The sequence below is a fragment of the Protopterus annectens genome, chromosome 6.part1, assembly GCF_019279795.1.
Source record: "Protopterus annectens isolate FY-2018-M chromosome 6.part1, PAN1.0, whole genome shotgun sequence".
Taxonomy (NCBI): Eukaryota; Metazoa; Chordata; order Ceratodontiformes; family Protopteridae; genus Protopterus; species Protopterus annectens.
Window position 1 is genome coordinate 576,988,171 of NC_056738.1, and position 25,377 is coordinate 577,013,547.

A 25,377-nucleotide genomic window follows, 5' to 3' on the forward strand; every position below is an offset into this window, starting at 1 on the left:
TTTTCTCACATGGAGTCTTGCAAGAGGGATGATGAGAATCATGGAAGCCATGAGACCCAGAATTCTGAGAAATTCTCTAGCTAAGACAGTCATCTGGGTGGAAAAGCTCATGAACAGATCGAGATACAGATCTAGTTTACATTGTTAGAAAAGCTGTTTGACCTTTCAAGTCTGAGAGACACCTCAAGGAAGCAATCCTGTAAGAAGTAATTGGACAATACTTTTGTATGTTCTCCTGGAACCCCAGTTTGTGTAGGAGATACCTGGCTAAGAGATTCCTTAAACTTTGGAAAAGATTCTGCAAAGATAACCAAGTCACTTAAGAAAAAATGTGAATACCCTTCAGTATGCGGCTGCCATAAGCTACCATGAGAGCCAGACACGTTGTGAATACCCTTGGACAGACCAAAAGGTATTGTAGAGAACCGATAATGTGATTCAGACACAGAAAAACTTAAGAAACATCTGAAATCTGGATATACAGGAATGTGATGACATGCATCATTTAAATATAAGGTCACCAGAAAATACAAAAGGGGAATAAAGGGTTACAAACTGAAGAGAAATCATTTTGAACTTGGATACAAACACAAATAGATTAAGAAAAGAAGAATCCAGAACTGGTCTCCATGAAACTTTTTTTTTTTGGCAACAGGAACATCCTAAAATAAAACCCTTCCCCTAACTGATGAGGAGGGACAGCTTCTATGATGCCCTGAGCAAGCACATGCTGAATCACAGGAAGGAAAAGAAGTCTTTGGTCTGGCAGGTGAGGAGGAATTCCCTGTAAAGAAATGAGACTATCCGATGCCATCTGTAACCTTGATGGATGACTCTCAGAACCTGTTACCAAAGACAGAAATGGAGGTTTAGGCCTTCTGGAAGGATTAAGGGACTGCCAGTGTAGGAAGTCCTTAATATAGTCATTCAGACTTATTGGCCTATACTTTGCCCTGGGGAGGTTCCTGTTTTCTTTTTGGAACCTTCCTGCCATTGCTTTTGTAAATGTTTCCTTAACAGCAGCTTGCTGAAACAGTTTTATTTTGCCTTTTAAAGAAAGTTACAGATGGAGAACTGAACCCCTTGGCAAACTTGGCGAAGGAGTGCTATAAAAATCTATTAGATCTCTTTAATCATCCTTCCTCTCTCCTGCACTAAACTGTGAATTAAGAAGGTCCCGTTTCTTTCCGAGGGAGAATTAAAAATTTCATTTTTAATATCCTCCGGGAGGTTTTGAGAATGCAGCAGGAAAACCGTCCTCATAAACGGCTCCAGTAGCAGCAGCAGAATCATATGTATATTTTAAATAATGGGTAGTCACTCGAGACACAGAAGAAACCAAATTACACAAAACAGATTATCCTCACAAGAAAAAACAGATGCCAAAATATTCCTTATATTCTAACAAGAGGGAAGAATTAAATTCAACATATGAGCTTTACAGCAAAAAACAAATGTAATGGTGTAGGTAAACCGTTCCTCCAATAAATCAAGCATACAAAGAACAAAAGCAAAAGAGGCAATGGAACATAGCACTAAAATTCAAAAGTATTTATTCCAAAACAAGTAGATGAGTGCTTTCGCAGCCAAAGCCACTTCATCAGACAAGCAAAATGCATAACTGTAATACTTTTAAATAAATAACAGCCTATCAAAAATTAGAACTAATTAAAAATTGTTTAAAGACGTAGAACATATTAAAAAAACAGTACTTCAATACCATTAAGAACACTAACATATGTATAAATAAATACAACAGAATACCCTACCTAGCTAAAGGTCTGTTAACCAGGGTGTGTCTAATGGATATCTCATCATTTAAACCCTTCCCCATATTTGCCCGCATCCTTATTATCCAGTCAAGTTCTTTACCTTGTTCCATTTAGAGCCCCCCCCCCCCATTGCCTACTCTGACAACTTCTATGACCATAAACTTAAAGGTATGGAAGAAGCCTAACATCATAACATGTTTGGATAGAGCATTGGTCTCAGCTTTCCTGGAGATATCATACATGTTCTCTCTCATCCTATCCTGCAGCCTGAGTGTGATCATCCCAATATAAAAAGAGTGACAGAGTATACAGTAAGCTAAATAAACAAGGTTCACTGTACATCAACACCTAAATCATACTTGCGATAGCACAATAAAAGGTCACTTAAGAAGATGTTGTACTATCCCAAGTATGCTTTAGGTGTTGATGTACAGTCACCCACAGGCACACATCCTTGTCAAGCATGTAATTATTGCCACTTGATTGGCAGTCGAGCCAGTTTTGAACACCCAGACATGGGGAGAAATATGTGTTTTAAAGCCAGTGCAAGTTGCATTACAATTAACCTTGTTTATTTAGCTTACTGTATACTCTGTCATTCTTTTTATATTGGGATGATCACAAGCAGGCTACGGGATAGGATGAGAGAGCACATGTATGATATGTCTAGGAAAGCTGAGACCAATGCACTATCCAAACATGTTATGATGTTAGGCTCCTTGCATACCTTTAAGTTTATGGTCATAGAAGTTGTCAGAGTAGGCAATGGCGGGGGGCTCTAAAAGGAACAAGGTAGAGAGTAAAGAACTTGACTGGATAATATGGATGAGGGCAAATATGGGGAAGGGTCTAAATGATAAGATCTCCATTAGACCCACCCTGGTTAACAGACCTTTAGCTAGGTAGGATATTCTGTTCTATTTACTTATACATATGTTAGTGTTCTTAATGGTATTGAAGTACTGTTTTTTTTAATATGTTCTATGTCTTTAAACAATTTTTAATTAGTTCCGATTTATGATTGGCTGTTATTTAAAAGTATTACAGTTATGCATTTTGCTTGTCTGATGATGCGGCTTTGGCTGGGAAAGCGCTCACCTACTTGTTTTGGAATAAATACTTCTGAATTTTAGTACTGTGTTCCGTTGCCTCCTTTGCTTTTGTTCTTTATATGAGCTTTACAGTTGAACATTCTAAAAACAAGCATTGCACAAGAATATACTTTTTACCCAAATCTAACAAAAGCCTTTAAATCCTTGTCATATGCAGAGGAATTTGTATTAAACAAACGTTCAGCAGATGGAATCAAAGCAAGGCTGCTGGGTCTGATCTGGAATTAGTGTATTAAAACTTAAAACACTGAAGAACTTTATATAGTCTACCTGCTTTTTGGGGACAGAAGGCTGGCTATCTGGGAAATTGTAGGCTGTAACAAAAACATCCTCCAAAGCAGACAAAATAGGAGTAGGTTCTGGAAACTTCAATGATGATAAATCATAATACTTCCTGTAGGAGATATCACTGCTTTCCGTCTGAAACATCAGATTCATTCTGGAAATAGAGAAACAGAATCCTTAAGTACTGGCCAAAGTCACACTCTGATCAGAATTTGAATCACAAATCTATGGAGACAAGACATAATCTGTACCTTCAGAATCATTTTGGAGGTTTAAACTCTCGACTCTCTTGAAAAGGAAGATTCCCATTTTCTTTTCCCAGAAACAGGCATAGAGTAAGGGTCAACAGTTTGCACTAAACCCTGAGCTAAAATCCAATTAAATTACTCCAGTTCACAGTAAATGAGTCAGGAAAGACATAAGTTTAAGTTTCCATTTCCTTTTTGACAGGAATTTTTGCGGAATCAGATACATTTTTGCCATCAAGAAACGCCCTGTGGATGGGCATGGTTCTCTGGCTAGGCACAGGGGCATTCAATGCCCTTTCTTCAATATTGGCAAGAGTCTCTTTCTCTGTCTTGCCCATCAGGGGCAATTCAGCAGCTGCAAAGGGCAAGTCTAACCCCCTGTTTATGCTGCCCGTAGCAGCTATGCCAACAGAACCATTGGAAAAAGATGAGTGGTCCAGGGAACCTATTTTGGCCACAGCATAGTCATCTAGCTGTGACAGAGGCACAACAACAGCCTGCTGTGGTGGCAAAGGCTGTTTGTCAACTTTCTTCCTTTTTGTGGCTGGAAGAAGAAAGACATGAGGAACCCATTAGTTGTTCTATGGTTAAGCCAGAAAAAGGTGCTCGATTTCTGGTGAAACCTGGCTGCAATAAACAGTAAAACATGTAATCTGAAAAATCAATCAATCAATAAATAACCTTTTTTCATGTTAAAACACAGTAAAAAGAGAATTAAACACTTAGTCCATCCCCCACATGTAAAATAACACAACTTTTACCATAGGAAAATAGTTTAACTGTTTAAAAGTGAACAAAAGTCACAATACGTTTTCCTAACTTCATTGATTATGTTTTTCAGAAAAGTTTTCTTGTCAAAAAAAAAAAAAAAAAAAAGAGTGGAAGTTTTTTTTTTTTACCTGAAAGAAATTCATCTGCCCAGCAAATGAACTGTGTTAGCTGACCATCAGTCCTTGCAAGCCCACAGAGTGCTGCTCTTTTCATTGGCAGGAAAGTGTTGAAGGGTTTGACACCCACACCTGACTTTTATTTAGCTAATCTTGAGCTGACTAACGGTTTAGGCATGTGAAAGGGGCCCTGAAAACTTTGAAAGCTAACTGGCTGTAATATCCTTAGCAGGATATAACTCATGTAAGCTTAGGCTATTACAGCAGTTATCCATACGAAGAGCATCATGGACTTTCTAAGTCCAAAGTGAAGAACATGCTATAATGACTTGACAGGTTTTCAATCATATATCTACTTACTACATCAAATAAATCAACAACAAAAAAATTCCCTCTTTAAACTCTTGTACACTTGGGAGCCATACAAACATCCTCCCATTGCTTCTTTGTAAACTGACTTTCCAGTCCTTCTTTTCTAATTCTGATAATTCTCATGTAATATTTTATATGCCCTATTAATTACTATTTTTTAACAGAAGGTTCTGTTTTAGACTCAACTAAAAAAACTCTACCCGTGCTGTGTTTCACTAGCACTCCTGTATCCCTTTCTCCTTTGCCTATAATCTGTTATCAGTCCCTGGTAGGGAAGGCAGTCTCTAACCCGCAGTCTAAACTTTTGAGGGGCCTCAACCTACTCTATTAGCTTTCCCTCTGTAATTATTTGCTCACAATACCAAGGTTCACTTATGAATTTTCTCCAGTAAATTCCAGCTCCTCGTCTGTTTTCTATACCCTTACTAGGACTCATCTGTTTTGGCAAAAAAAAAAAAAAATTAGAATACTTTTTGCTATTTTATGAATACAACATTCAGTATGGTTGTTATTCTCATTAAGGCCCTGCATCCAAAATCCAACCCTCTCCTTATTTCTCAAACTCATGCACCCCAGTTCCATTATTTTCATCACTTTCCACTTTCATTAACAACCTTCTGCTTGTATTACGTATATGAGCCTTAACTGCATAGCCCTAAAGTGTCCTTTCAAATCAGGTAATCCTAATCCACCTTGCACTACGGGAAAGGATCATCCTATCCCACACCTCTCACCCTCTTCTCAAATAAATTAATTTAACTCTTTATTAATCATCCACAACTGTTCTTTTGGTTAATAAAAATATGTCTGACCGATATAAAACTAAAGTGACTAAAAACACTTCTGTATCTTGGTATCCATATCCATAATCAAAAACTTCTAGTTTCCCTGTGTTTGTATTATGTTTTGTTTCCTCTCTTATCTTTAGCTGACATAACAGAGTCCTTTTTAATCCATAAACAATCACTTCATCTTATCATATTCCCATAAATATGAGTACTTCTTAACCAATTCATACATACATACAACTATTTCAAGCAAGGGCATTAATGCCCTTCTAGCCTGCCAATATAACAGTTGTTCCCATAATAAGTGTCCAGGGTGTTCTTTAAAATATCTAAACTAGTGCTTGCTTCAACATAATTGGATAGTCTATTTCATGCATCAGCTTATTTCTCTCAGAGAACCAACTAGTACACTTCTCATTCCTACAGGATCTTTTACATAGGTTGTCTAATGATTCTCTACTACTTTTTATAATCCCAAACATTCCTAAAGGTAGCTGTCACTCAATGCCCTATATGTCTGAATAAGACTACAGTGTAAAAGTTCAGATATTTTAGTCTGTCAAGGTTGGAAAGAGTTAAATGCATGTGTATGTTAGCAGGTTAGTGTATGTGATTACTAAAGTATCCTAAAGTCATGGAAAAGTACTGGAAATAAACTTCTTGTAGTTTCTAGTACCTTTAGCCTGGGGCCCTGCTTTTCCTTGCAGGCACGTAGCAGAACAGAAAGTTATTCCTTATTAGGACAAAATATAGATAATTATGAAATGTAATTTCTTCCAACTTGGCATTTCTCTATTGGATATAGAGTAGTGGTCTGATGGATGAAATGTACTGTTTTGTTATATTCTTATTGGTGGTTTTACAGATAAAATTTATTATCATGATAACATTTTCTACATAATCTATTTGAATTTCTTTCTTCGGGGAGACATGATTTTCTGAGTACTGTCTCCTGCGCATGTGTGTTTTCTATTTTAATAAAAGAATTGTACTTTGAACTGCCAAGAGACTAAGTGTTTATTTAACAAGTTTTACCGTTATAGATAATTTTGAAATGTAATTTCTTCCAACTTGGCATTTCTCTATTGGATATAGAGTAGTGGTCTGATGGATGAAATGTACTGTTTTGTTATATTCTTATTGGTGGTTTTACAGATAAAATTTATTATCATGATAACATTTTCTACATAATCTATTTGAATTTCTTTCTTCGGGGAGACATGATTTTCTGAGTACTGTCTCCTGCGCATGTGTGTTTTCTATTTTAATAAAAGAATTGTACTTTGAACTGCCAAGAGACTAAGTGTTTATTTAACAAGTTTTACCGTAACAAGTCTTTCATAATAAATTTTCACATCCATGGATGCCTTTGGTATATCTCCACTGCATTTCTTCCAGTTTACTTGTGCTTGGTAAGGTTCCCATACTGTTAAACATTCCATACTCACATTTGGGTCTAATTAGCTAGCAAACAATTACTTCACCATTTCTGACTTCCTAGACTTTACAAATCTTTTTATACAATCTATAGTTCTATAACTATCATTAAACAATTAGTTGATATGATTAGAACAACTCAAAGCTGTACATACCTATATATCCAGATCCTTAAATGAATCTACAGTTTCAATCACTGTATGCTATATTAAATACTTGCCTTTCAATTTATGTCTCCCAAATCTCATATGATTAGTTTTTATGTATTTATCAGCATAGTATTCTCCTGTGCCCAAATGGTCAAGTTAATCAAGTTCTTTTGCAGACATGCCATATCTGTAACACGTGTAATTAGTTTACCTAATTTCAGGTCATGTGCATACAGACTGTAGAACACCTCAGATGAAAAAGATAGATCTAAAATAGAAAATCATAACTAGAACAGAGCCCTGTGGGATATCTTGACTGTAACTAAGAATTTCACCTGTCCAATAGCTATGTGATACTTGCCGAGTCCTATATGTAACCCCTGCAGCCATCCATCTTAGCAGGAGAATGTCAATATCTAGGTCTTCTAATTTATTGATCAGTGTTTTAGGTTCATATGTTAGCACTAGGCTAACTGCCCTTGTGGGGCATTTTAAGCCTAGCCAATTACCTCATGTGAGAATCAAATCCTGCACTTTGTGTTTGTAAGGTAAACACCTTAACTAATATGCCAAACTCCCACCCGTCAAATGCTGAAATTAAAGCTATATAAATTACATCACAGCATAATTTTTCGTTTATAGCTATTATATTGTTGTAGAACACCATGTTACTGGTGGTAATAGATATATTTTCAACATATGCACACTGATGTATGGTTTCAAGTCCCAGCCTTTCCAGTTCTGACAATAACTTATCTAACATTATCTTCTCCATTATTTTCCACAATAAGAAAATTGACTTAAGGATCTGTATGACTCTGAATTTGTCCTACTCCCCTTTTCTTTAAAAATAGGTTTAAGAAGTGTATGTCTTCAGTATTCAGGAATCTACCTGTATTTATATGGCCTAGCAAATAATAGATATAGCGGTATCTTGCCTTTAATTCCTCCAAATCTTTTGGGTTTCTAATACCATGATGGGAATGGACTCCATTCCTAAGTCAAAGTACAATTAAAGTTCATGAAATTAGTATTGTTTCAATCTTTGATGTCAGCTAAAAGTGCTCTTCCCAGCACCTGCAATGTGCCCAGCAATGACTCCTTCTGCAATTCGTATGGGGTTACATGGATTGGTAACATATCTGAATATGACTGTAGATTCTTTTTAGAAGACCCATTGCTCCTACTACTATTGGAACTGTCTGGGTATCTTTCTTCCACATTGCTCTCCTTTCTGCCTGCAGATCCTGATATTTTATGATTTTGTCTCTCCATAAGCAAGACACTGTAGTCACTGGGTGTGGTGATTTCAATGATGAATGCTACTTTTGTCTTCTTTTCATGAACCACTATATCTGGTTTTCTAGCATCTATCTTTTGAACTGTTGGTAACGGGTGATCCATGTGATACAAATGTTATAATTTTCTATGATGCTTTGTGGCTCATGTTTCTAATGTTTTTCAGCCACTTCCAACACCATAATGTTTGCACAATCCCCAGTGCAACAACCCTGCCACATTATTATGCCTTTCAGTATACAGTTCTTCTGCGATTAGTATGTCACAACCAGCAATGAGGTGTGCGACTGTTTCCAGTTTGGTTTTACAAAACCTACATTTGTCTGTTTCTCCCACATGTTCAATGGGCTTTGTAAACCAATGTGTATGCAGCCCACTATCTTGGGCCACCAATATTAACCTTTCATCTCTTGGTTTGAATTTGCCTCTCCTTAACCATTCCTGTGTTTGTTCCTGACCAACATTAGGTTCTTCCAGAAGCTTTCTATACTTGCAACTATATTTATGTATTTTCCACATTTCTTGCCTTCTCATCTGGTCCTTCACCTTATATTCTTTCTTTCCTTTGTTTTTTGGCACATTCAGTTGTTGCCTGATTTTTTACCTACTTCTGGTTTGATTTCCATTCCCGTTCAACGCCAATATGTTTCTGCTAGATTACACAGAAAAGTCATCATAGATTTCTTCTCCTCATGTTTTCAAACTTTCACTACATTTGGATCTTGTGAAGTCAGCAGATATGTGTGGAGTCCCACGATTACAGATCTATGCATGTAATCAATTTCAAGGAGGCCCATCCCTCTTTCGGAATGGGGAATATATAATTTTGGTATGCACAGACTTTTATAAATCATTTGGTGAGTATGAAGCATCCTTCTTGTTTTCCTAGCTAATCTATCAAACATGTTTTGGGGCCAGTTAATTACTCCAGAACTGTAAGTTAGGACAGGAACAGCAAACTGGTTTATAGCTTGCATTTTGCTCCTAGATGTCAAGGCTGCTTCAGGATTAAAGTCTTCTAAAGTATTCTTTACTAAGTTTTATTCACATTTATTCATCTTTTATTGTTGATCCTTCATCAATTCCCAAACATTTATACACTCCCTCTTGCTCAAGTTCTTTTATATCACATTCTTGTCCCAAACTGATATTTTCCTGGTGCTGAACCTGTCCTGCTTTAAAGGTTGCTTTTGCACATTTATCAAGACCAAATTACATTCTTATATCATCTGAAAAAGTTTTGACAACTTGCAGTTTTGCTTTCAGTTCCTCATCTGATGAGCTATATAGTTTTAAATCATCATAGATATAGTGGTACTGTAATTTCTTGCTGAAGTGTTCTCAGGTCATTATTACTAATTCTGTCTTGTCCCTGTGCTTTGCTTGGATCCAGTTTGCATAGTTCTTTTTCAATATAATCTAATTTGATTTCAGAATATGAAGTTAACTGGATGTCACTAGGAGAATTTATCACCCCCCCCTTTTTGGAGCCAAACTGTTTTGCATAAGATTTTGTAAATATATCTATAATCTGTTGTGTCTTAATACTTAGAAATCTACACACAGTTTAGATGTGAAAGGAGTAAATGCATACAAACTGATAATGTATCTTTTATAAAATGGTTTCCTATTCTGCTCAGTATCTTTACATATATTTTCTTTAATTTTTGTTTCTGGATCTTGTCGCACACTATGCTTGATTTGTTTGTCCAACTTGTTTATTTCAGTTTTCAAAGTTGTAGTTCAACATCTTTTCCACTTCTTATATATTTTGTCTCTCACCTTAATCAAGTATCTTTTTCTTATGGAAATGTATCCTCCTGATGTTGTGTACCTAGATTATGAGGTTAAACATTTTATTTATTTAGTTAGTTATTTATTTATTTTTTTTCCATTCAAACAATTTCTCTTTCAAAACTTTCCACATTCTTTCTGCAGGTCTTCCACTGAATGCATCACTTCAATTAGTTTTACATAATGACTATTTTGCTTCCATGTAATCTGTTATTAATCTTCTGTACAGTGGTTTAGATTTCAGTTTGGCAGAATTATCTAGCAACAAATTAACCCTTATAACTCCATGATCACTGCACATCAACAGTGGTTCATAGGAGGTTAGTAGACTAGCAGCCCTAGAGCCCTCACAAGCCTAGCCATGTTAATCCCAAGTTGACTTGATTGTCCTTGGTTAGATGGATGTAATTCGCACAGTGAGTCTATGATAAACACAGACTACCCTTGCCCATGCGGGACATGGGTGCCATCCCTTGGGTGAATTTGCGGATTCCCATCCATTTGTCCAGATTGCATGTGAATAGGGTCAGTGAGGAGCTCTGCTTCACATGAACTGGAAGTTTATTCCAGAGTAGCAACAATCTCTGGGAGATACTGCTGTCTCTCCAGCATTTTCCGTTAATGTCACAGGCTAGGTTAAGATCCCTAGATCAAGTGACTTTTGTGCCATTTGACTTGCAGATGTGCAGCATTTCCATCAGGGCAGGGTCAGAGACTGTCTTGTAGGCCAGGCACAAATCACCTCTCAGCAGCCTAAATAACAGAATACACTGACAAGGTTTTCAGTCTATCCAAGTCAGTCATGGTTTGGAGGCCTTGTATTTTCTTGGTGAGAAACCTCTGTGGTCTATCCAGCTGCTGCAGGTGTCTGGTGAGGTACATGCAGAAGGGAGCATTGTACTCTATTAATGCTCTGATGAGGGTCGAGTACAGTGGAGTTATAACATCCTTAGACCTGGATGCGATGCCCTTTACTTACGAGATGTGCTACATAGAAGGCTCTCCTTACCACTGTGGAAACTTGATGGTCAAAGTTTAGATTGCTGTCTACCTGTGTTCCCTGATTTCACATCACTGGGTTTGAACTTGGGGGGGGGGGGGTGCTCTCAATATTGTAATTAGCAGGGAATTCCACTTTGTCAACGAGGATAATAATGGACTTTTTTGCATTTAGTTTTAGACCATGGCTTTGGCACCAGTCATTTGTCTGTGTTAGCCCCTCCTATAACATGTTAACATCATTGGGGGACTCGATCGCACCTAATTTGCAGTCATCAGTGAACTTGGTAAGCCAAAGGCCATCTACTTTAACTTGGACTTCCAAGAAATAGAATCCAAACAGTAAAGAGCCCAGCACAGATCCTTGTGATACGCCACTGGTGACAGGTCTATCGGCAGAGGTGAAGTCACCAACTTTGATAGTATATGTTATGTCTGAGAGCCAACTGGCTACCCATCTAGATGTGTAACAATTAATCCGCAGCAGGGAGAGTTTCTCAATGATATCAGAGTGGGGGATTCTGTCAAAAGCCTTGGCTAGGTCAAGATAGGCAGTATGCATCATCCTACCTTCATCCAGGGATTTGGTGACTTTCTTGAAGAAGTCTACTAGGTTTAATAAACATGATCTACCCTTAACATAGCCAAACTGGGTTGGGTCTAGAGTTTGAAGGTCACCTATGTCCTTGTTAGTAAGGTCCAGGATGATTCTTTCCATGGCATTCCAGATGAGGCTGGTTAGGCTTATGGGTCTATAGTTCCCAGGGTCCACTGATGGCCCCCTTTGTGCAAAGGGATTACTATTGCTGTTCTCCATTCTGCTGGAACAAAGACAGCTCTCAGGCTATGGTTAAGGAGAACTCCAAGAGGGTCCACTAAGTCTTGTTTTAGATTGCTTAATAAGAAACCTGGGATGTTATCTGGTCCCACTGATGCCATATTTTTGGCCTTGGAGAGCACAGATATGACCTGATCTCTAGAGATACTATGCAGAGGACTGGTGTCAGGTATGGTTTGGGGTATGGCTGTTTAGGGACGGGGGGGTGGGTTGAAGTTTGTGCCAAATCTGTCAGCTAGCAGGTTGGTAATTAATGTAAAAGCACAGTAAAGGAATGTCCGTAGTGAAATGCTACCACAAACAAACTTAAAGATATAGGTAAAACATGACACGAAGTAATAGTAACTTGTTTAGGAATACAAACAATGTCTAATATCTTCTGTTCCCTGGTAGTTTTTTGTTTACAATTTGAAGCAATTGCAGGTCCTGAACACACATTCTGAATAATTTCCTTAGTAATGTTGTTGAATCAATATTATTCCAGTCTGTTTCTGGTAAATTTAAAAAACAAGTAATCTCCGTGGTATCCCCGAAGTCTCAAAACAACCCACTAAAGTGTAGTGGGTCTAAAAACAAAACAGTTAAGAAACTTCTCTGTGCGGAAGATTTTCATTTCATATATTTCTAGTTAATCACTGTATATTAATCAGATCAGACAATGGTAGTAGAAGTAGCGAATGTAAACTCGTCAAGTCAAAAAGTAATAATAGAAAATATATAATTCTACAGCATTACTAAGTATTCGAAAGTAATCCAAGCAAGGCAGGCAGTCTGTTTCCAGTCGAAAATCCTTTATTAAGTACACTGACACGCGATCCAAGTAAAACAAAAATAGAGTAATAATTTCCTCACAAGCTTTCTAAATATATATATATATATATATATATATATATATATATATATATATACTTTTTATCAGGCATGGGAGTGGTTTATTGTGCTGTAAAACAAAGTGTTATTGGTACACATGTTAAATTCACATCCCTTCCCCCATCAGTGTGACATTCGAGCTGGTCCTGCCCTACCTAGTAGCTGTCATAATAATATATAGCCCTAATGTACTTTAATGGTACATCTTATTTAACCAAATTATTAAGTAGATTATTAAGTCTGTGATTTTATACAAGGCAATATACTACATGGCTGGAAATATATCAACCTTAGTTCATTTTGCGATCAAAAATTACATATAAATATATACATATACATTTTGCATGTAAAAATCAGTTTCTATTTTCATAACCTATTGTTAACAAAGATCGCTTTTGTCCTTCTAGACTTCTTCAGGTCTGTGTACAAGAATCCTAAAAACCTATATAATTGTATAATTAGTTAGTATTGTTATTACCATCATTTTGAATAAAGTGGAAAAAAGAACCAGAAAAATAATAAAAATAAAAAAATATATATATGTATGATGATGGAAACAAAATATATACTTAAATTTCAAATGATTAAAATGGTATTTAAAAGCAATTTGTAGAAAAAAATAAAATAAAATACAATTAGTCATGTAAACAATGTGGCAATTTTCCACGTTCCAGTGCACTTTTAATTGAACAGAAGGAGTTCTACAGGGCGAATTACAGGAGTACCTGGACAACCGGAACCACAGACAATCCAGCTATCAGGAGCAGCAGCACCATCACAGAGACCAGTTTCTTCAGGAAGACCAATATCGACAGCACAGACATCAACCACCACACCAATACCAAAGCCAGCACCAGTACCAGAACAAGAACGACGACCACCACCAGAGCCCCAGAGCTTGTCCCTCTTACCAGGTCCTCCCATACCACAGCCACAGTGAAGAATACTACTACAACCCACCGAGATTCCAGAAAGCAGAGGAGGAATTCCAGAGGTCTCATACTCTATCCACAAACTCCCAGGGAGACAGGAGAACCAAACAGTGGACAGGGGTGAGGGAAATACAACACCTGGGCAATCCCGATTGGAACCCCGACTACAACCCAGGTCCCAAGCTCAGACAGAGGAAACAGCCACAATAACAGGTACAATAACAACACCAACAGGTACCACAATAACAGGTGCTCCACTTATCTGGAACCACTCTGTTAAAGCACTGACTGAGGAGGAAAAAAGTGTGTTGTCCAAAGGACTTACTTTTGTACCAAGCTGCAGGAGTGAGGTTGCTCAAGTACTGACAGACCTTAAAATGTTTGTGAGGAAGCTCAACTTAAGGGTACAGTTTCATGGCAAAATTAATGACAAAATTAATGACACTGAAAATAAGCCTATTGATGAAACAATAAAAAGGCCTAGCAGCTACTGTCCACCACTACATCAAACACTAGCTGCTTTTGAAGTGAAATGTGAGATGGATATCAGGAAACTGCTTAAAATACCTCCAAAGAAAAAACTTTATAACTTAACACAGGGAGAAAGAAAAGAATTGCTTGAGCTAGGCAATGATAAATCCAGGCGTGTAATGAAGGCAGACAAGGGAGGAGGTATACTTGTGACTGATACCACTAGCTACAACCAAAAGATAGAGAACATGCTGGAGGATAATAAGAAGTTATGTACTCACCATAACGTTCCATCTGAGTAGGTAAACTTCATTTGTCAGCAACCTATGGGTCTTCGGATCCATATCGGATCCGAGCCCGCAGTTTCCAACAGCATTGATCTGAGCTCCAAGCTCCTCCCCTACCCATAATCCCCTGCCAACCCTACCTGACCTCAGATCGAGTTTGCCCACAGCTAGATAAACATACAAAAATCACCCGCAAAACTAGCTAGATACCCTTGCCATAATGAAGGTAACATCTCGAACATCCGAAGGTCAGGGGGATGGAGGGGGGGGGGGTCGGTTGCTAACAAAGGAAGTTTACCTACTCAGATGGAACGTTATGGTGAGTACATAACTTCTTAATCTGAAGTAGTTAACTTCATTTGTGCATCAACCTATGGGACAGAGTCCCCAGCTACCTAAATCTTGGGCGGTCCTCAAGGAAGGATGTTCCGGAGCACTGCAGAGCCAAAGGATGCTTTCTCTCTGGAGACAATATCCAGCTTGTAGTGATTAATGAAGGTATGAGACGAAGCCCATGTTGCTGCTGAGCAGATATCATCCAACGAGAGTCTAGAATGAAAGGTCGCCAAGGTAGAGATAGACCGGGTAGAGTGGGCATGGACTCCTAAAGGTGCGGGCCGACCAGTACTTTCATATGCCAACAGAATACACTGAGAAATCCATCTGGACAGTGTGACTTTAGAAACAGCCTTTCCTAAGTTAAATTTGGCAAAGGAAATGAACAACTGATCTGATTGCCTATGACCAGCTGTTCTGTGTAAATATAAGCGCAGTTGTCTGTGCACATCCAACGAATGTAACTTATATCCCCTTTGTTCTGGTAGTTGGGGAAAAAAAATAACTGGTAGGTTAATGGACTGATTAATATTCGATTCGGATGCAATTTTTGGAAGAAAGGAGGGATTGGTCCTGAGGTAGACTCTGTCTTTGTGGAAGGACAAATAAGGTGGTTTTGCACAAAGGGCTTGAAGTTCGGAAACCCTTCGAGCTGAGGTGATAGCTACAAGAAAGGCCGTCTACTGAAGCTGCAGGTTCAAAGGGGGGGGGCTGTAAGTGCCTGCAATACCAAAGTTAAGTCCCAAGGAGGGACTGCTTCCTTCACCGGGGGTCTGAGTAGGAAAGTACCCTCCAGAAAGGCCTTGCATAACTTAGAGGAGATCAACGGTCCAAGGTCACTTCCTACGTGGTAGTGAGAGATATCCGTATATTGAACCTTGACTGTAGAGGAGCTGGTGCCCTGATTGAAGAGTCCTGATAGGAAATCTAACACTGCAGGCAACGGAGCTGTGAAAGGATCTAAATCTCTGTGCTCCGCCCAAACAGAAAAACATTTCCATTTGCTATCATAGACCTTTCTGGTGGATGGCTTATGCGCCGCCACCAGAATAGCTTTGACCTGGGAAGAGATACCAGGAGTCCTAGCTAACCTTGGAACTGGATCAACCAAGCCGTGAGCTTGAGGTTATCCAGGTTCAGGGTCGGAAGATCCAATGGATGGGATATAAGATCCGGAATGGGATCCAGAATCCAGGGCGGATTCACTAGGTGAGACTAAAGATACGGGAACCAAGCCTGGCGAGGCCAGAATGGGGCAATGAGGATTATCTTGTTCCGCAACCGACTGGCTTTCTGTAGAAACTTCAACATCAGTGGAAGAGGAGGATAAGCATAAAGGAGACCGGGGGGCCAAGCATGCACCAGAGTGTCTCGTGGGGATTCCCCGGGTGGGGGAATTAGAGCGAAGTAGTCATTGCATTTTGCATTTGAAGGAGAGGTGAAAAGATTGCAACAAGGTTGACCCAAAGTGGAGAATATCTGCTTCGCTACTTCTGGGTTCAGAGACCACTCGAACGGTGAGGGGATGGTGTGACTCAACTTGTCTGCTAAAATGTTGGACCGTCCCGGAATGTGCATCGATATGAGAAAGAGGTTGGTGGAACTCGCCCATTCCCACACTCTCATGGCCTCTCGACAAAGGGGATAAGACCTGGTTCCTCCCTGTTTGTTGATGTACCAGACCACTGCCATGTTGTCTGTCTGGATTGCAATCGTTCCTACGGGAAGAAGGCTCTGTAGTGCTTGCAATGCCAAAAGCATCGCCTTCATCTCTAGGACATTGATATGCAGAGAGGTCTCTGTGCTGTTCCACGTGCCTTGGACTGTCCTGCCCGCACAATGCCCCCCCCCACCCAAGGCGAGAGGCGTCCGTGGTCACCGTGGTTAGGGGAGGGGACATAGGAAAGGAGCGCCCCTTCTGGAAGTCCGGGGATTGGAGCCACCATAAGAGGGCCTTCCTGCAAACCCTGCTGAGGGGAATAGGGTGGTACAGGGGGAATTGCAGAAAAGACCATTGAACTTGGAGAGTCCATTGCAGGACTCTCATGTTCAGACATGCCATCGGCAATAGGTTGATGGTGGCCGCCATCGAACCCAAAGCCCACAGGACCAATTCCACCGGGGGTGCCTGGGGTAGGAGGATGGCCCGCACATGGAGTCTTAAAGTCCGCACTCTGTCTGGAGTTAAGAAGGCTAGACACCTGTTTGTGTCCAACCTGGCTCCGATGAAATCTATGGTTTGAGTTTGAGAAAAGGAAGATTTCTCTATGTTGATAGTGATCCCCAGCCAGGTCACTAGGTGAAGAAAGGACTTTCTGGCTGCGCAGAGTAGATGCCTTCTGGGGGCGGTCAGGAGCCAGTCGTCCAGGTATGGGAAAACCTGAATGCCCTGCAGTCGCAGGTGGGCCGTTATCACCGACAGAACTTTGGTGAACACCCTGGGGGCTGTGTTGAGACCAAAGGAAAGGGCCCTGAATTGGTAATGGCTGGCTCCTAGCCGGAAGCAGAGAAACCTCCTGGATCGTCTGTCCATCAAAATGTGGTAGCACGCATCTTTGAGGTCTATAGAGCACATCCAGTCGTTCTTCCGCAGGAGGGGGAGAATGGATTGAAGCGTGACCATCTGGAACTTTTCCTTAGTTACTGACAGGTTCAAGAGGGATAGGTTGAAGATCGGTCTGAAGTCCCCCGTCTTTTTTGGCACCAAGAAGAACCTGGAGTAAAAGCCTGATCCGTACTGGTCTGGGGGGATGTGCTGGATGGCTCTTTTTTCTAGCAGCTGCTGGATTTCCGCAGCTGCGGCCTCCCTCTGCTCGGGTGGGACGTTGGGGAGGTGCTTGGGATTGCGAGGGAAATGAGAGAATGGGATCTGGTAACCTCTGGATATGATGCAAAGCACCCAGCGGTCAGTCGTGATGGACTCCCAAGCTGCTAGGTGCCTTGAGAAGCACCCACCGACTGCCTCCAGAGTGGAGCAGTCGGGTAACCCTTCAGGGCTGTTGCGTGGGCCAGTCAGAGAACGGTTCTCTGGACCCAAAGTTCTTTGGGCCCCCTCTGCTTCTAGGGCGGCGTCCACCCTGTCCTCCTCTGCCGCGGAAGGACTGGGGGTCCGGAGCGAAACGGGGCTGTTGCGACTTCCAGAACCACATCTTCTTCTGTCCCTTTTGGTTCTTGGAAAAGGACCTCTGGGGAGCAGAGAAGCGGACTCCAATGGCAGACAACGTCTTCCCATCCTTCTCACTCTGGACCAAGGTATCATGTACGGTTTTGCCAAAGAAGGCAGAACCATTGAAAGGGGCATTAGTGAAAAACGCCTTAAAGGGTTCCGCGAAATCACAGTGGCGGAGCCAGGCCTGTTGCCTCATAACGACGCCTGCTCCGCTAGCTCTAGCGGCCCCTTCCGTGGCGTGGGACAGTAACTGCATAGAGGTGTTCGAAATAGACCTAAGAGTGGCCATTTGGGAAGACTACAACTGTTTGTCCTCAGCCGACATGGACTCCGGGGGCAACGTGGCGTACTCTTTGATAAGGTCTCGCTGCAGTCGTATGACATGTGCCATGTAGTTCAGTGACCTCACTGAGAAGGTAGCTGAACTAAAAACCCACTTCCCTAAGAGATCCATCGACCGAGATTCCTTGTCTGGAGAATGGACCGAGGGACTCTCGTGGGCTAATTCCCTTTTAGTGGCCACCGTCACCAACATGGCATCTACAGGGGTTCTCTTTCTCCAGTGTGATCTGTCGAAAGGTGGACTGAGTATTTTATCAGGTCTTTTTGGGACTGGCTCCACAGTGTCCGGCTCCTTCCACGCCCTGGTAGTGATCAGATCTACCAGGGGGTCAGCTGGAGGGGACACTCAAGAGGTAGACGGGCCTGCTTCAAATTCCTCCAGGAACACAGATTCGTCCGAGGTAGGCTTTGGGGCAGACCACCCCCCTCCTAATCCTGAGCATCTCCATGATGTCTCCAAATGAGACATCCTCGGGGGGTGATCTTGGGGAACCTTCCCCTTCCTCCAAATCTGTGTCCCTGGTCAAGGACTCAGGGGAGTCCAAGTGCCTCCTCTTGCACTTGCGCTTGTGAGGAACCTCCTCGGGGGGGCTGTCCGAGGAGACGGGGGGGCTGTCCGAGGAGACCTCACCAGCAACATCATGTTCCAACGGAACGACCTGGGACATCGGAGCAGGCTGTCCCTGGGACTGGCTGATGGAAGTCGGACCCATCTGAGATGGAGTGTAGGGTGGAGCCATAGCCAAGGCCGGGGGTCTGGAATCCCTCGACAGGACCCTCTCCACTACGTCGAATGCCGAAGGAGAGCCGCTCTCTCTGGGATCCGAGAGCAGACCCTCCCTCAGATCCAATGGGCGGATCGGAGCCGGAGCCGACGCTGTCAGATCCGAAGGTCCAGTATGCTCCGACCTGGGTGGAACTGAAGGCACACTGAAACCCTCGGATCCAAAGCTCAGCTCTCAGCTCCGAGAGTTCAGATCCGAAGAAAAGGGACCCAACAAACTCAAGGGCATTGTCGGGGCCGAAGTACCCGATACTGTCAGCGCTGACACCCCCCCGGCACCAATGCTACCCGGCTCCGAAGTCTCCGAACCCAGGAAGCGGGTCGGAGAAGGAGCAATCGGGGCAAAAAACAGGGTCGAGCTCCCCCCCGGAGGGGGGGGGGGCAGGAGCACTCCCATCTGCAGCTGGGTCTGTAGGAATCTTCTCATCATCCGGTCCAAGTATGCATCCGTCAGGCTTCGGGTGGATCTGGATGAGGCCACCGAGGCGGGACAGGAGTGCCGCCTCGATGACCTCGATGGGGGCCGGGCCTCCTCCTCCTTCGGTCCCGGTGAAAAACAAGGAGACCGGAGCCAAGGGGGGGGGGGGAAGGCTTGGAAGTCCTGGAGGGAGAAGACCGCTTAGCCAGTGGGGCCGATGAAGAGGCCGCGGCCCGCCACTTGTGGTGCTTCTCCTTCCGCTTCTCTTTCCTGGACTTCCTATCCTCCTGGCCCGAAGTGGGAGGTTGAGTGGGAAGGGAGGCAGGAGTGGCAGTAGCCGCAGCCGCGTCAGGAGCCACCATGGGACCGGAGGCCGAAGCTGAGTCCGGGGGCAGCAGTCCCACCAGAATCAGCTTAGCCTTCTGGTCCTTAAGTGCCCTGGGGTTGATCGCCGCACATATGGAGCAACCTGAAGACAGGTGTCCAACCCCAAGGCACAACACGCACCGAGTGTGGCCATCCGCTGGGGATAGCTTATGGCCACACTTGGTACACTTGGAGAAAACAGGTTTTGGGGCCTCCAACATACTGAAAAGAAACACACACGCTAGGCCCCAACACACAGCACACTCCCTAATGCACTAACGAGGGTGGGGAAGGAAAACTATCAAGAAAATTAACAGACTGGTTTAAAAATTATGAGGGACCTGTACACAACACACGCACACTAAAGATTATAGAAAAAGGAGAGAAAAACAGTAAATTTTTCTCACAAAAAACGCTAAAGCCTGGAACTCAGTGATCGAGCTGCTTGATGAAACTGCGGCAAACTAGATCTGAGGTCAGGTAGGGTTGGCAGGGGATTATGGGTAGGGGGAGGAGCTTGGAGCTCGGATCTATGCTGTTGGAAACTGCCAGCTCGGATCCGATATGGATCCGAAGACCCATAGGTTGATGCACAAATGAAGTTAACTACTTCAGATCAGATTTTATGAGTTATTTGCCATGGATGACATAAAAAGCGCATATGATTTATGGAACACTAATCTCACCACATTATGGGAAGAAAAACTTATCACTGAAAATCTTTATAATTATTTATGGAGCCCATGCCCACGTTTACCTTACTTTTTTGGAATACCAAAGCCACACAAGAACAGAGAAGACCCACCTTATAGACCGGTGGTAGCAAGTGGAGGTTCCCTTACTGAAGCCACAGCCATTTACCTTGATTACTTTCTGAAACCTCTAGCAGAAAAGAATAAGTCATACATAAGAGATTCAATGGATTTTTTAAAGAAAATAAAAAACATTACAGTGGAAGCTGACAGTATTTTGGTAACTATTGATGTGGAATCCTTGTACACAGTGCTCCCTCACAATTACTGTATAACAGCAGCTATGGGGTCTTTTAAGAAACATAATCAGGGTACACAGGCACAACTGCAAAAGTTAAGCAAGCCCATTAATCTTGTACTGGACTTCAATTTCTTTACTTTCAATGGCAAACACTACAAACAAAAAACTGGTATAGCAATGGGGGCTGCCATGGCTCCCAGCATAGCTAACATAGCCCTGGACAAATGGGAGGAGGACTTTGTGTTAAACAACACAGACTACATGCAGCATATCACATGCTATTTACGTTTTATTGACAATGTCTTTATTGTGTGGGAAGGTGACACCTTGCAGCTTGGAGATTTTATTACTTACCTCAATCAAACAACCCCCTTCTTGAAGTTTACCTCTTCCCATAGCTGTACTTCAACCACTTTCTTAGATACGCATATTTCCAAGGACACCAACAATAACAGAATCATCACTGATCTATTCAGAAAACCAACGAGGGTTAACTTATTACTCCACAGTAAAAGTCTACATCCTACAAAAAACAAGTATAATGTAGTGAAATCACAAGGCTATAGATTAGCTTGAATTACCACAGAGATGGAACCATTTTTGAGAAACCTGAACAACTTAGAGAATGATTTTCTAGTGAGAGGCTATGAAAGTCAGATGTTAAAAAACATCCTGGAACCCATTATAGAACTGAAAAGGACTGAAGCACCTTCACTCAACCTCCCCAGTAGAAAAATGTTATGTAATCCCACAGAGAATAACAAATGCAAAAATAGCTGCATCCTGACATATACTTTGGATTATCACAGTATCAAAAATATTATTGAAGAAAACTGGGACACTGTCACAGGAAACCCTTTTCTGATGAACATCTTAGGTGAAGCCCCATCATTTGTTTATAGGAAGGCCAGGAATATTAGAAGTTTTGTTGAATTCAAACTTAGACCATGTGGGAAAAGCACTAAAAGATGTGAAACTAATTGTACATTTTATATATTTATACAGCAAGGTGATAGTTTTTATTGCCCTTATTTAAAGAAGATCATTAAAACCAGTGCAGGGGGTGACTGTAACACTAAAAAAGTAATTTACAGGGCACAGTGCAATGAATGTGATGCATTCTATGTGGACAAGACTGCAAATAAACTCAAGCGAAGGATTTCATGTCATCTGTCAGAAATCCGCTCTGGATGTAAAAATAATGCACTAGCCAAACACCTTTCTCTTCATAAAAGACACACAGGTTTTAAGTTCCAGATCCTGGATCACATAGACATGGGTGATCTTGAAGGAGACATCCCGAATATTCTGAAGAAACATGAACTCATGTGGCAATTAAAGCTGAACTCTTTTAGAAAGCCTGGACTAAACTACTACTGTTCAATTAAAAGTGCACTGGAACTTAGAAAATTGCCACATTGTTTACATGACTAATTTTATTTTATTTTTTTCTACAAATTGGTTTTAAATACCATTTTAAATCATTTGAAATGTAAGTGTATATTTTGTTTCTATTATCATACATATATATATATATATATATTTTTTTTTTATTTTTATTATTTTTTCTGGGGTTTTTTCTAGTTCTTTTTTCCACTTTATTCAAAATGATGGTAATAACAATACTAACTAATTATACAATTATATAGGTTTTTAGGATTCTTGTACACAGACCTGTAGAAGTCTAGAAGGACGAAAGCACTCTTTGTTAACAATAGGTTATGAAAATATAAACTGATTTTTACATGCAAAATGTATATGTATATATTTATATGTAATTTTTGATTGCAAAATGAACTAAGGTTGATATATTTCCAGCCATGTAGTATATTGCCTTGTATAAAATCACAGACTTAATAATCTACTTAATTAATTTATTTATTTAAATTTGTTGACCGGGAGTGTCCGACTGGACGTGGGTCCATTTTCAGCAGAGGCCCGGGGAGAAAAGCTCCACAGTAAAATAAACAGACAGTAGTTACATTGGATTACATAGCGATTAACAATTTAACATAGAAATTACTTACAACATATTTACAGATGAAGAACATAGTACATCAGTAGACAACTAGAATCTTTATCTGTGAAGTACATAACTGGCGTTAACAAATGTAACAATGAGAAGTTCCTGCTGTATAATATGTACTAGGCTTATGAGCATCTGAGCTTGCTATAATCAAGGTAGTTAGTGGAGTGGAAAGAAAGCTAGTAGTTGGATGGGGTGGATGATATTAGAGTGGGAGTTGCAAGGGCATAGCCAGCATGTTTTTAGTTGCGCTTTTAATAAAGTTTTGAAGTTGGTGCATGATGGTACGGAGGTAATTGTGGGTGGGAGTGAGTTCCATAATTTGGCTATGGTGCACGAGAATAGTGCTTCACCAGCAGAGTTATTGGCTTTAGTGATCTGCAAGTGATTTTTGTTGCTGGATCTTCGTGGTCTGGTGGTGCGATAGGGTTGGAGTGGATTCTGGAGGGATGGGACATTTAGTGGATGGTTTACTAGTTTGTGGGCGGTTGAGAGTTGATACCACTGAAGGAGTTGAGGGAGTTCAAGCCACCCCAGTTCAGCAAGTGAGAGACAGTGGTGACTACGGTAGGATGGTTAATAATTTGGTTAAATAAGATGTACCATTAAAGTACATTAGGGCTCTATATTATTATGACAGCTACTAGGTAGGGCAGGACCAGCTCGAATGTCACACTGATGGGGGAAGGGATGTGAATTTAACATGTGTACCAATAACACTTTGTTTTACAGCACAATAAACCACTCCCATGCCTGATAAAAAGTATATATATCAAAGGTCTCCCGGCACACTAATCCAACGCAGAAAAGAAACGTGTAAACGAATAAAACAGGTTTAATAAAGCGCTTTTCATCGCCTTGATTAAGGCAACTTCTTCAGATTTCACATTACATTCACAAGACCATTTAAATAACAAGCGAGACCATCATGTGATCAAATTTTAACTAATCAGAAACTTTCACGTAAAGATTTCAGAAGTTCTGAAAAGATGTTACAACATTCTTAATGTGTCATATAAAAAACCTTTACATTACTTTTAAAAACATCACTAAAACACCTACTTGTACATATATAACAAGTAAAAAATATATATATATGAAAAGTAATAAAATAATAACATAAGCCATATTTCTATGTTCATTATTATAACAAATTTCCTGACACTAACTGGAAGAGCATATATAATACATTCCACAGCTATAAACAGTGGGTGATGAAGGCATAACTCAAATATTATACACTATCTTTTTAAACTCCTTAATTTTAAAAGACATATAATGTTGCAATGGTCATTTAACCCTGGTTCGCAAAAGGCATTAGATCTTATTTGCCATGAAAGTTCGCACTCCTCAAGTAACAAGTTAAAGGGCCCACCCCGAATATTATGTTGAATTTGGTCAATAGCTTTAAAAGTAAAATTATGGCCTGGATACGTTAACTTGTGTCTAGCGAGAGCATTATCACTTTTGTTAGTATTCATGGCATAAATATGTTCGTATATCCAATCTCTGAGCCTTCGCTCAGTTTTCCCTATATAGAATGCTTTACAAAGGGAACATAGGGCAACATAAATCACCATTCTTGAATTACAATTTAGATTGTGTTTCATGTAAAATTTCCTACCATTAATGTTAAATGTGTAACCTGTGTTAATATATTTACACATATTACAACAACCACAATTAGCCATACCTATCAGTCTATGTATGTTCTTATGATTTTGGGCTTCCAATATATTTTTTAGGTTATTGCCTTTCCTAAAAATAGTTCTTGGTCTCAAATTTAGTTTTTCCACCAATAATTTGTCTTGTTTTATCAGTTCCCAGTTCTTAAATAGTACATTTCTCCTCTTTAAGGGACTAAGGTCAGTTTTAAAAGGCCACCGATCCTAGGGGACGAAAGAACTTTGGATACATTAGACCTTAGTCCCTTAAACTTGGATTCTAATAGTGACAACTTAAGTAGTGATCAGATTATAAAGTTAAACAAAGAGGAGAATTTTGAATATAGCTTCATCACGACATTTAGTACAGACAGTATAGTTGTAAGAAATTTGTACAGACATGAATAACAGATTTGTACTTCCTTACATTAAAGTCTTGTAAGGCCCGTCTCACATCCTCTATTTTTGCTACTGGTAAGCAATACACTATTCTATGTTTATTATATTCTCTGCAAATGCAAGTATCAGTTCCTCTAATAATTTGAATCTCCAATTACAAGAATATCGTTTCTGTTCAGATCTGAAGAAACTTCATCTCCCAATTCAGTAATATCTGCTCTATCAATTGTTGCAAAGGAATGATCTTCACCACAATTAGTCTTAGTAATCCCACCATTTTCATTGCTTATTACACTTGCAAGCATACAATTCTCATCCAGCTGGCTTTGTACATCCACAG

General features: G+C 40.6%; 1 protein-coding gene across 6 annotated transcripts in view; it reads right to left on the minus strand.

The window, feature by feature from the left end:
* Positions 1-25,377, minus strand: part of LOC122805679 (zinc finger protein 501-like) — an 84,013-nt gene that overhangs the window by 6,134 nt on the left and 52,502 nt on the right. For 4 of the 6 annotated variants that reach the window (XM_044076022.1, XM_044076023.1, XM_044076019.1 and 1 more), the window contains one exon: positions 3,155-3,323. The exons of the other annotated variants lie outside the window; for them this stretch is intronic. The gene's annotated coding sequence lies outside the window, so the exon portion shown is untranslated. The remainder of the gene's footprint in view (positions 1-3,154; positions 3,324-25,377) is intronic. 6 annotated transcript variants of the gene reach the window in all.